The sequence below is a fragment of the Pelodiscus sinensis genome, chromosome 1, assembly GCF_052426305.1.
Source record: "Pelodiscus sinensis isolate ZL-2025 chromosome 1, ASM5242630v1, whole genome shotgun sequence".
NCBI lineage: Eukaryota > Metazoa > Chordata > Testudines > Trionychidae > Pelodiscus > Pelodiscus sinensis.
Genome location: NC_143052.1, coordinates 280,972,455 through 280,986,040, shown reverse-complemented (window position 1 = coordinate 280,986,040; position 13,586 = coordinate 280,972,455). Strand labels below are relative to the sequence as shown.

Below are 13,586 nucleotides of genomic sequence, written 5' to 3'. Positions count from 1 at the left end.
TCTTTGAACTAGCTCTCAGTTTTATTGGAATTTAAGATGATAGATAAATCCTGAATAATCTAATTAGTACTCTTGTTCCTCTCCAGCAATGATCAATGGATTCACAACCATCAAACCAATGAGGCTTGTGAGCTCTTTGGGGGCAGGGACTTTTTAACGTCAACTACTAGTTGTTAAACTATTGTAACTCTCAACTTTTTAAATTTCTCATGTCTTATCTTCAATTTTAAAATCTAGTTTTAAGATCATTTTACATAAATACTGAATGTATAAATAAAGTTATAATTAGAGTTATAGATATATGCTTCATTTTAGATTGTACAAAAACCTTTTTTTGTAGTAAGATCTCCAGTTTGATTCTAAACATTATGGCTGAAATTCAAGTTTCATTGAAGCCCATGGTACCAATTAAGTGAACACTTTCTTTCTGTAGTCAGATGTTTCAATCAAGCAATTATATATGAGAGGTAATCAAATTCCTATTCAATGCCTGACACTGATCTGTGCCCTTGAACTGTCCTCTTTTTTTGTCTTCTGCTGAGATACAAATTTCAGTTTCGTCCACATTTTTGCCATCTCCTGTCACAAATACGTTAGTTCCTTCTTCCATTCTGTGCCTCCACACATTGAACCCTCTAAACTGATCTTTCTGACCACTTACTTCTCCTTCAAATTTCCTTCTCATCACCCATCTCTGCTTTTGATATGAATAAGAAAATCAGCCAATTAGTGATGATGTGAGTCAGAAAGCAGGTTAGTTCAACCTTATGCAAACATAATTCTTAAAATGGGTATGAATATATAGATAGATATACCAATGGGTAATTGTTTTCTACATCACTCTTCTTATGAGTGAAGCTCACTGGCATTTCTGAAAAAATAATAATCATATAATTTTGGATCTAGATAACATACCTTTATTGGAATCTAGTAATCTTTCAACTTGAGTGGTTATGATTTGTTTATTTCCTTTATATCCCTTTATCACTAGTTTATTTTTAATTTTCATTTACTATAACCTATGTGTCATTGTTAAAATAAATGTATAATAATAAACAATTAATAAACACAAATGCACAGATATATTTCTTTCAAAGAACAGAAAAGATCTCAAAGGGCTAATATATGTGTAATGTTGGAGTTGGCAACAAAGTTTTTTGTGTACAGTAGATAAAATTATACTATGTGCATAGCACGCAAAGAATTCAAAGTAGAGGGAGTAGACATTTGTTGTTTATGTAGCATGATTATAAATAAACAGCATCAATACTTCCTTTATTGGGTATCAAACACAGCAACAGCTACAAGCTTGGAAATGCAACATAGTACATTTTATCACTCAACCATCTCACCCAAGGTTGATTTAGTCTTTCAAATTTCTCAGATGTTTCTATTAAGAAACTGTAATATCAACTCTAGTTTGTAAAGTGATGTATTCTGTGCCAGCCCTTATTTCTGATATTCTTCTCTTCGCTGATATTCCATAGCATTCATGGAGCATTACCACTAACACATATGTCATTACTACAGAATAGGATGTACATGATGAATTTCCAGCAGCTCTAAAGTAATTACACTGCTCTAACATACTTTTTTTTGTTATTTGATCTAAAAATGGTGATAATAAACTGATTCTATAATTTACATATTAAGGTCTCTATTTCCATATGGCATTTCTATAAAAAGTATCTTCATTATTGACTCATTTATTTAAAACAATTTCTTCAAACATGATGTGACATTTATGTGATTTTCTACCATTATCACAATTTTTACACATTTGGCATCTTGCTAAATGTTTCTCCATTGAGGAGAGACTGAAATTTTTGATGAGCTCTTTATTGGGGCTTCGTGCATGTAACCGAGAGAGTTGTTGTTCAGACTGCGGTTTGTAACACATTTATATTCACTAAATCTTAACAAGTAATCAGTATTGTTTAGAAGGATACTCCACAGTACTTTATATTAACTAGCTTTCAATTACAAATAAAACTGCTGATTGGGGAGATCATATTTCATTTCCACTTGTTCAATTGACTTTATTTTCTCATCAGTACTTTTGCACACATCTCTAATGCATTAGATTTGATTTTCAATTAATAGAAGGGTAGTTTGAGAGGATCATATTTCATTCACACTAATTCACTGAGTATTAGGTTGTTTCCAATAATTTTCCTATTTATCCTCAGAATATTAGTTCTAATTTTCACTGATAAAACAATTGCTAAAGGTCAGCATATTTCACTCACTAAAATGTAAAACTTAACAAACTGTACCTAATATTAAGAAGTGTTTTTCAAGATATTTATGTTTCTTGGTGGGCTAACTAAAAACAGTGACAATATCTGTGCATATTGATGTTGTGATCTGAAAAAACTGAGCAATATAAAACTATAAATATAAAAACCACAGTGAAAAGATTTTTCTAATATCTAAACTAAATCTCCCTTGCTTCTGATTAAGCCCATTAATTCTTGTGCTACCTTCCATGGAAACAGAAAACAAGAGATTGCAGTTCTCATTGCAGCAACCCTTTATATATTTGAAGACACTTACCAGATCCCCACTCCATCTTTCTTTCTCAAGAATAAACACCCCCAATTTCTCTAACCTATTTTCTAATTAATTAGGTTTTCTAAGTTTCTTTAATTTTTGTCTTCTTGTGATGTCCTCTGTTTTTTCTACATTTTCTCCTATGTGGACACAATTAGACCTCACAAGTGTTGAGAAAAGTGGGACAATTACCTGCCATGTCTTATATATGGCATTTGCTTTAATAAACTCAAGAATGAGATTAGCCATTTTTGCAAGTAAATCACATTATATTAAATACATTGTATTACATTTGTGATCCACTTTAATCCCCATATTCTTTTCAGCACTAATACCACCTTGCCAGTTATTCTCCATTTTGTAATCATGAATTTGTTTTTTTCCCCTCCTAGGAAAAAATTTTGTTCATTTGAGACCACTTTTCTATTTGTCAGTTTTAATCTTGTCCTCCAAAGCATTTATACCCATCCCAGCATGGTGTTATCTGCATTTTTTTAAAGTACAGTATAGGGTTCAATCTATTGCCAGAGTCATTAACGAAAATTTTGAATAATATCAGACCCATATGTATTACCAATTTGACAATGGAAAACTGTTGTGTGGCTCAGTTTTTAGATCCAAGGGAAACCAGAACACCCCAGAGAGACTTAACCATTTTCTTCTTTACTGAAAGGTTTAAACAGCTAACACAGTTATTTAAGTTTTACAAGTTTTACAAACAATCGCTATGCAATTTAAAATATTTAAGGTTTAAAATCCAAAGCAATTAATACAGCGCAAAGCAATGCAAAAGCAAGTAATAGAAGACTATTATAATACAATAATTAAGCCTAGTTCACTTACACTTCACTCGTATGCCACCTATAGTACCAAGCAGGAGGTCATGGTTCCTTTGTTTCCCATGCGTCTGTAGGGGTTAATCATGGAAGAACTTTGTACATGCTGGTTTAGGGGTGGTGAGGCCTGCATTCTTTCCCCCATTCCCTTTTCCCTATATCTGATGAGCCAGAAGCAAGTCTTTGGGAACATACACCATTTAAGATAAGCATTGTTGCCAGTATAGCAAGAACAAGTATAAGATAAGAGTAAAGGGCAAGAACACATAAACAATTCTGTTTACCCTAACGTACTGATCATGTAAACAAGGCCAAAGAACAAGTAGAACTAGATCAGAACCAGATTGATAACTAACAGCTGAGCCCTACATTAGCACGTAATAAGTAACCCCTGGAAATTTCCAAACAGCAAAACAAAGCGGAGAAACTGTATTTAAGGCTGAATCAAAGCACAGCAATTTGGACCTCACCAATGGGCTTTGGGTATTGATGCCTCGGAAGCTGAGACAACCTCCCACTTTGTCCACAGCCGACTTGGGATCCCCAGCTAGCCGGAAAGGGAGGTAAGATATGCTGCTTCTTTGTTATGTTGCCCTTCTAGTTAAGGGCCACAGCTGTTAGCTGTCAGGAAATAAACTACTTCTGTTTGACAGATACCTGTGTAGCGTCTTTTGTACTTTGAGAACCCAGTGTCTGACCTGAGACCTATTCTTGCCGACAACAGTGTCGGAATGCCAGACACAGGGCTCGCCAGTGTGAAGGAGTCCATTCCTTCCTGTTACATCAAAAGCAGGACCCCCAGTGGGTCAATCCTGCTTATTCCCTCCCACTGATTGTTCTTTAGCAAAGTGAGACTTGGTTGTTCTAGTCATATCTACCAATCAACTACAGTTTACGTAAGATACCTATTATGCCAATATCTAGGATACATTATACTATGCCAAAATATTGCAAAAGTGCTTAATTAATAGCTTTTCTGGATGTCTCTTGAATTTTTCTCTTATCAAAAAATGGGATGTACTAGTACCAGGTTTTTTCTGGTCTTTTTGGCCTGGTCTCGCTGTCCTGTACAAGTTATGCATAATTGGGCAAGCACTCCTTACTTTCCCCCACCCTTTCTGGCGTGGCCTGCATGCGTGCATACGTGCATGCCCAAGCTTGAATCAGACCCAAGGTGGTGTGTAAGGGATCCATACTTTGGACAAGGCTGTGACGAGGCCTAGCACTGAAGACATTGTTGTTCTGACCACAGAAGCTCAGTCCAGGCTCCCCTACAAAAACTGATAACAACTCTGAGTATAGTCTTTCAACCAATGTGCACCCACCTATTAGAAATTTAATCTACAACGCGTTTCCCTACTTTGTTTAACAGAATGTCCTGTGGAGCTATGTTAAAAGCCTTATTAAAATCATGATATATCATGTCTAGTCCTTCCCCCCCCATCCAATAAGCCAGTTACCCTCTCAAAGAAGGAAATTAGTTTGGTTTGGAATGATTATTTCTTAACCCGTCCATGCTGGGTTATTTCTTGACCCTTTTAATGCTATTGTCCTCCAGATGCTTGCAAATTGTTATTAATTTGTTCCAGTGTCTTTCCTTGTACCCAAGTTAGGTCGACTGTTTTGTAATTCCATGTGTCCTCTTTGTTCTCCTTTTTTAAAGAAAGGTACTATGGTACCCTTCTCTAGTCCTCAGGGCCCTCTCCTAGGCTTTCTCAAAGAGAAACACTAATGGTTGTGAAATTGCTTCATCTTTTTCCTTAGGTATCTGAGGATAAATTGAGACATAAATAGCTTCCAACTGTATTAAGACATATGGAATAGTAATCAAATAGTAGACAAATAATAAAATAAATAGGGTTACAATATAAATGTTATTGTATCCTATAAAAGCTTTGATAAATATAATCTTATTTTTCCTTGATAATTTAGTGGTAAGAGAAAAAGGACCAGCCTTGCCTCTGGTACCCCAAGAGGGTTCTGGTTCCTCAGTTCTTGAATGAGAACTTAGTGGAAACTAAAGCAAGGAGCCATTAAAGCGAACTTAGTCCACATAACTGGCTGACTTAAAATTAAACCTAACAGTTTACTACAAAGATAATATTTAGATACATAAAAAGTAGTTTAAAAAGCAAGTTTATTCTCTTACTATGTACTTACTTAATCAAGGCCCTGGTACTCCTTTTGTTAAAGTTTAGATGGTTAGACACTCCTTCTGTGTCCAAATTTATCCTCCTTACCTACTAAAATATTAGGGTATATTTACTTCATAGGTTGGATACATATGGCATGCTTGTATGTACTGAAGACATACACATTAATGACATAGGATCATGAACATACATGTTGTTTTTGTTCTTCTTGTTAAGAACAAAATTTGTTAATAACCTGTTAAATTTGAGGGTATAGTTGGTAGCCCCCTATGCTGTTAAAGGTTGTTTTATCTTACCATTACAGATAGTACCTGCTGATCTGGCATTCTCAGGACCTAACAGGTCCAGAACAAAGGAATCTGCCAGTGCCTCTGCTGCCACCGTTTTATGCATTTGGTGTTGGTTAAAAAGGCTTTCAGCTGTAAGGGAAAAAAAAGGTATCTGTTGTCTCTGGTTTCTTTTGAATTCAGAGAATCAGTACTTTGTACATTTTTTGTAAGTTAAGAAGATTGGGATCAAATAAATTACCAAACTCCATCATCAATTTCTGCACACAACTGGAACATATCCTGGGTGAACTCGAACTTTGATTAGCCACTTAAGTCAAAAAAGGGGCAACATTATTAATATTACTTAGTTGTATTATAATAGTGTCCAGAAGCCTGGTATCAGAACTGGGCCGCAGAACTTACTGCTGACAGTAAATAAATGGAATTAAATGTTTGTAACAGGTATATATTAATAATGACTTCTGATGGCTTAAACTGATGGGCACCTGCAAGGAAAAGCAGAGGTGTGAAAAGCACTTGGTCTTAAATCTCAATAGATCTTACAAATCAATTACAAGAAGATCTAAAGTGGGTTCACAGAGCCCAGCAAGTAACTAGCACCTTTCTGATATCAGGAAACTGGCCGAGACAAACTATTCTCCTGAGGCTGCATGCACATTTCAGTGTGCATTGGTATAATTTATGTGCACAGATGACAGAATTTACACATCCAGAGCCATTTACATATATAAATTAGGGCTGTCAATTAACTTTTAACACACAGTACAATTAACACACTAATTTATTTAACGCACGTTAATCACAGACCCTCTTGGCAGGAGGGTAGCATCATCTGCTTTGGAGAACCAGTCTGAGCAGGTGCAGTAACAGAAGCCACTGTCCAGAGGGCAGGCAAAAAGAGAAGAGGCTAGAGATTCTCAACCTGGCTCCAGCAGAGAGGTAGAGATCTTGATACCTCATTCCTCCCCACTCCCTGATGACCATATTTCTTAAAGAAAACAGCCAAGGGGGCTCACCTGAGCCAGGCCCCCTTCAGAGCTCACCTAAGCTGCCTTTGCTAAGTCTCCTGAGTTTTGGCTGATCCATGCGTTCAATGCACACATCTCAGTCTGAGTCCCATGTAGCCTCGAGCTGTGATTAGGGCTGAACCTCACTTCAAACTCCACCCTGCCCACGGCAGGACCTACCCACCCAGTCTTTTTCTGCCTGCAGTTGGGGGCTGAAAACACTGCACTACCCACTTTGGTGGTCTCCTTCTCCAGTCCCAATCCACCCACAGGTGGCGCTGATCCCTCTCCAACCCTCTTGCCCTGAGCTAAAACTGTACATTTGTAAAGTGATTGTTAGCAAAACTTACAATAAAGCATAGAAATATGGAACAACAACAAAAGACAAAGAGCCAATAATTGAACTGAGTGTATTATCTTGAAGTACTCTCTTGTATTCACAAATAAAACAATCCAACAGAGTAGGTTCAGAACAATTAGTTACACTACATAAGACTTTCTTTATGCAAAATTCTAGGGGTCAGTCATTTCAGCCACTTGGTTCACAGAACACCTCTTACTGTTTTCGAGTAATGGATATAAAGGAATCAATCTGCTGATAAAATAAAATTCAGAGTTAAAAATCTTGTCCAAAATTCCCTCAAAATAAACCAAAAGCATGTATTTAAGCTAGTGATCTTTTTAAAACTAAAGGTCATATTGTGTTCTCTGGAGCAAAAATATTATGCACCAAATTGTGTGATAAAATAGTCTCAAATTTTTAGAGTTGTTCATAAGTGTTATGAAACACAAACAAAATAAGTGTGATATAATAATGCACAAAAACTGTACTGTAATATAAGCACAAATACAACCCATATATGCAAGATATACAAAGACAAAATGAAAGACACTCACAAAAATACTTTACTTTAAATATTTGCATAATACTTGTCTGTCTTGTCTATCATATATTATCTCTCCAGAAATGGCAGTATTCTTCTTCCTGTTAATTGTGTGCATGTCAGCACAGTCATATGCAATTTCATTCTGATATCTGACTGAAATAAGAAACAGTGTGTTCATAGCACATCATTCCTTTGCAAATCACATTATGCTCCTTTAGAAGAGAGATTGGCACTTGTGCTGAATTATGCCAGACTGGACACTTGTGCTGAATTATACCAGACAATATCGCATTTGTGATATTGAAACATTTTGAATGGGATCTGGGCTAAGACTGCCAAACTCCATTCATATTAAATAAAGCAGGTATAAAGTCAAGCATTCACAGATGAAAGAACTTTGAACTACTGCATAGCACAGATATTTAAGTTTTCATGAAATATACATCTTGAACAAACTTTTGAAGGTTGTGCCCACAATTTTGTTCATACACAAAGTGTAATTTCAATTTTATATATCATTTATGTGGGCCAATCAGATAGTTGGCTGTGGATAGTAACCAATTTGCTCACACAAATACTGTTTCTGTAAGCCAAATTGCAAATATAAATATAGGTGTCATTTAAAAAATGTACACTTTAGGGATGATTTTAGTTAAAGGGATACATAGAGACAGGATAACCTTTACAATTCAGTTGAAATCATAATGCAAATTGCCAAACATTTGTGATTGGATTTCCTCATAAAAGTAATTGGGGTGAAATCCTTAGACATGAGGATTCTCTATTGAGGATCAAATACAGAGTTAGAGATCAGATTTCCCCAGCAATGTGACTCAACCCTGCCCTGACCCAAGGAACTACTAGTGTGGAGGCAACTGAATAGTTCAGTCTTCATGCCTGAACCATTTACTTTCTGATTTCTTTGTTGAGGCAGTCACCACTCTTTTCTTCACTCCCATGTGTGTGACCTGGTTAGCTGTGGGTCAGGTAGCTTGTAGATTAGCTAAACCTTTAAAATCCTCTTGATTGCGAAGTAGTTGGCCCCTTAGTCTTCACGGATCCTCACCATCTCAAAAGATTCATTAGGCTCAGAACTGGCATCATGCTCTGGATCTTGCATCCAGACATTTAGGAGTAGATGGGTGCTGCACCAGGGTGGGGAGTGGGTGAATCCTTTGCTCCATCTCCTTCATCTGGTGGTGAGGAGTTGGCAAACTTTCCTGACACAGGAGATTAGTATTTTCCCCTCTATATAGCATAAAGAGCAAATGGGAAATGGGAGTAATTCTGGAGAGTATCTTATCCGATTGTAAAACCACTAAATAATTGTATATAAATTAATACGAGGAATACATTTGCAGGATTTGCAATCTCCACAAGGAGATTGCAAGAGCAGAAGAAAAGACTAAATGTGTCAAATAAATTATTCACTGTGAATTTTTCACTCAGCTGGACTTAATATCAGAATAGTATGATGCTATTTAGAAGTTCTGTGTACAGAAGCTGATACACTGATAATATTTCACTGCCACATTACCATCTCTACTGAATATATTACTCTCTGTATTTCTTCAAGGGTGACTTGCAACTATAGTAGGGTGTATCAAATACTCACAAATGGCTATGGTAATAATGTGCTGAACACCCTAATAAAAACAAAGTAGAACAGGGTAAATGGGTTGGCCTATGTAGTTATAGGCTTGTCAACCTGGCATAAATCCTGAGGAAGACAATGGAGCAGCAGATAAGGGATTTGGTTAATAAAGGACTGAAGGAGGGTAATGTAATCAATGTAAATCACATGGGTTTGTAGAAAATAGATCCTGTCAAACTAACTATATATTTTGTGATGAGTTTACAAGTTCAGTTGAGAAAGATAATAGTGTTGATGTAATAAACTTAAGACTATATAAGGGTTTGACATGATACCACATGACATATTGATTAAAAAACCTACAATGATATACAATTAAAATGATAAACATTGATTGGATTAAAAACTGGCTAACTCATAGATCTTAATATGTAATTTTACATAGGAAATTGCCATCAAGCCAGTGTATTTGCAATGGGGTCCTGCAGGAATTGTATTGCGACTCTATAGTATTTATATGTATTATCAATGATTTGGAAGAAAACATAAGATCATGACTGATAAAGTTTTCAAATGACAGAAAAATTGAGGGAGCTGTAAATAATGAAGTGTAAACTTGGTAAGCTGGATACAACCAAAAATATACATTTAATATGACCACATCTCAATGTGTTCAGTATGGAGCTAAGAATGTAGCCCATACTTATTGGATGGGGGACTCTACCCTGCAAAGCAACAAACAAGATTTCAGTTTGTTGTGCACTTCCTGCTGAATATGAGCTCCTAATGTGATGGTTAGTCAAAAGACCTAATGCAATCCTGGGATGCATTAACACAGAAAACTCAAGTAGGAGCTGAGAGGTATTCTATCTTTGTATATGACACTGGTGTGTCTGCTGGTAAAACTGTGTCCAGTTGCATTATGTGTCCACTTTTCAAGAAGGAAATTGACTAATTGGAGATTGTTCAGAGAAAAGCCACTAGGATGATTAGAGGATTAGAAAACACACTTTATCATAATAGACCTAAAAAGCTCCATCTATTTATCTTTAAAAAAGAGAAGGTTAAATGGTGTCTTGATTACAGTCTATAAGTACCTGCTTAGGGTTATTTAATAACAGGCTCTTCAATCTAGGAAAGGAAGGTTTGCACACTCCGATGTCTGCATAGTAAAGCTAGATAAATTCGGACTGGAGTAAGGCATATATTTTTTGTCAGAGAAGGTAATTTAACTACTGGAACAATTTACCAAGGGCCATGTTGGATTCCTCATAACTGACATTTAACTCAAAGATTAGATGCTATTTCTAAAAGCTATGCTGTAGGAATTCTTTAGGGTAAGCTACATGGCCTGTGTTATGTAGGTCAGACTGGGTGATCACCATGATCCCTTGTGGTCTATGAATCTATTAGTGTGTCCCAGGACTGATGAGTCAAGAATTTCTCTTATGTCTCTTATTGTATTCCACAGAAATTAATATCAGTGCAACTTTTCTGCCATGTGTTCAACAGATACAAAAAAGGTGAGGTTCACTATATCTCTAGTCCTTCATGACAAATAATGAAACCAACTCAAGATCCCCAACCAAAAATGTGGGGCAATTAAATGTACCTTCCTTTGACACCCTAAAAATTTCTCACAAGCCTGTTGCCGGCACGAGTAAGTCTCAGGTCTGACACTGGGTTTTCAAAGTACAAAGACATGCTACACAGGTATCTGTCAAAGACAAGCAGTCTATTTTCTGATAGCTAACAGCTGCGCTCCTTAACTAAAAAAGCAACATGATAGGAAAAGCAACATTTCTTACGTCCCTTTGGCTAGCCAAGGAGCCCATTTTGGCTGCAGACAAAGTGGGAGACTGTCTCAGCTTCCAAGGCATCGGTACCCAAAGCCCATCAATGAAGTCCAAATTGCTGTGCTCTGGTGCAGCCTTAAATAAAGTTCCTCTACTTTGTTTTGCTGTTTGGAAATTTCCAGGGGTTACTCATTACGTGTTGATGTAGGGCTTAATTGTTAACTATGGATCTGGTTCTAATCTGGCTCTACTTGTTCTTTGGCCTTGTTTATGTGATCAGTACATTAGGGTAAACAGGATTGTTTATGCGTTTTTGACCTTTACCCTTAGCTATACTTGTTCTTGCTATACTGGCAACAATGCTTATCTTAAATGGAATATGTTCCCAGAGGTTTGCTGCTGGCTCATCAGATATAGGGAAAAGGGAAAAAGGGGGAATGCATGTCTCACCAGACCTAAACTTGCACATACAAAATTTTTCCACTATTAACCCCTACAAAGCCAGCACTGTATAGAAAGCAATGGGATCTTTATTAGGGAAAAGAAATTTAGTACAATAATCCCTCCAGTAACTTTGGTTTTAGTCTGCCTGACTCTTTCCCCACTTGTGATAGCATCCTAGAGTTAGTCCCTTGAGTGCACTAATTCACCCATTTATCAAATCTCACTCTCAGTTTGGATCAGTGAGTAGCAGCAGTCCATGCGTTTTTGTGCCTCTTCTTAAGGTCTCAAGAGGGTTGCTTGCTTTGGCCACTTAGGAGGCAACTAAGCCACTAGAGATTCAACTTTATTCTAGTTTTCAATGGGTTGGGCCTCACTCGAGTCCATTCATATCTGCTGTTGTTCTCTGCATCATCTCTTGCATCTCTGCATTAATTCTTGCAATGAAGTGTTCCTGGAAGGGGAAAGAAGCATAGAACCCTTGACCAAACTCCAGAACATTTCAAATGGATTCTCTACTACAAGGAAGACCTCTTCCTCATCTAAATTTTCTAGGAACCCACAACCATCAAAAATGTTTATTTAGAGCAATGATGATTCACTATGTGTCATTAGAGGAATTGTGAGTAAGCAGCCTGTGCAAGTCAAGTTCTCAGTAGTAGCACTTTCTCTTTTTACCAAGAAAGGAAGTCGATGGAACTTCTGGTCAAATTACCCTGTATATATTTTGGTAAAGGAAAACAAGCATGCAAAACAATAACCACAACAAAAACCTTACTAAAATCAATTGCTAACTGGAATAAACAAATAGATGTGGCTGTATTAATCAGGACCAAATAATTTCTGATTTAGTTGTGGTAGATTACAGAATATAATAGATCAGTGAAGTGGTTTGCATCAATCTTTATAGAGCAATATAATTTCCAGTACCAGTGAATAGCATTGTCCTTCTATAGCATGTTGTCAAGCCATCATCTTAGCCACAAAATTGTAGTTGTGGCTATTGATGCTGGCAAGAGTAATTCTCAGGTCCGACACTGGGTTGTCTAAGTACAAAACAGGCTGCACCAGTATCTGTCAAACATAAGCAGTTTATTTCCTGACAGATTTCAATTGTACCCCTTAACTAAAGGAACAACATGATAGGAAAAGAGGTTCTTATGTCCCTTCTGAAAGCTGAGGACTCCCTTCAGCTGTGGATGAGTGGGAGGTTGCCTATGCTTCTGAGGAACCGGTATCAGAGTCCATCAGTGAAGTCCAAATTGTCATACGGTTGTGCAGCTTATATACAGGTTTTCACCCTGTTTTGCAATTTGGAACTTTCTGGGGGTTACTTATCACTTGTTAAAATATTGCTTGGCTGTTGACTATCGATCTGGTACAGCTTGTCCTTTGACCTTGTTTACATGATTAATACATCTGGTTAAGCAAGATAGTTCCTGCACTTTCTACTACCCTTATATATTCCTTGTTTTTGTTACAATGGCACCACCGCCTATTTTGAATGGTATGTGTTCTTGAAGGTTTGTTTCTGCTCATCAGATATGGGTGGGTGGGGGGGGGGGGGAGAATGCATGCCCCACCACCCCTATACTTATCACGTACAAAGTTATTCTGCAATTAACCCCTATACTACGTAGCCAGGAATTAGAAAATTAATACTTCCAACCCAGATTTATAGAAATAAAGACACTGTAACATATGTGACATTCTATCTTTATCTATCTCTCTATCTCTCTACCTATCTCTCCGGCTTAACCGCTTTACTAGGTTTCCAAGGATCGAGGGGGTGTTCTGCACTTCAGGAAAGGCAGCTATCAACACCATGATTTCCCCAAGTAACACTCAGCAGTGGCGACTGGGAGCTCTGGGACATTTTGCATCATCAGGTCTTGGGGTGGTTGCCCCATTTACCTCTCCTCCTGCCAGTGGATCTGCTATCTGCCTATCTAGATTGGTTAAACGAAAAAGAAGTTGCCAGGGCAATCAAAAAATGCTTCACTACACAATTGTGATAACATGGCTTTTT

At 37.1% G+C, this 13,586-nt stretch overlaps 1 long non-coding RNA gene across 17 annotated transcripts in view; it reads right to left on the bottom strand.

The window, feature by feature from the left end:
• The window catches only part of LOC149525744 (uncharacterized), a 43,400-nt gene extending 30,079 nt beyond the window's left edge, over nt 1–13,321 (bottom strand). For 3 of the 17 annotated variants that reach the window (XR_016348443.1, XR_016348438.1, XR_016348441.1), the window contains exons 1-2: nt 5,839–11,289; nt 3,397–3,460 (exon numbers count right to left, since the gene is read on the bottom strand). This is a non-coding gene — a long non-coding RNA (uncharacterized LOC149525744). Of the gene's footprint in view, nt 1–3,195 lie in introns of those variants that run through there. The other 14 variants (XR_016348444.1, XR_016348439.1, XR_016348442.1 and 11 more) reach the window with 12 other exon arrangements.
• Between the last annotated feature and the right edge of the window lie 265 nt (nt 13,322–13,586).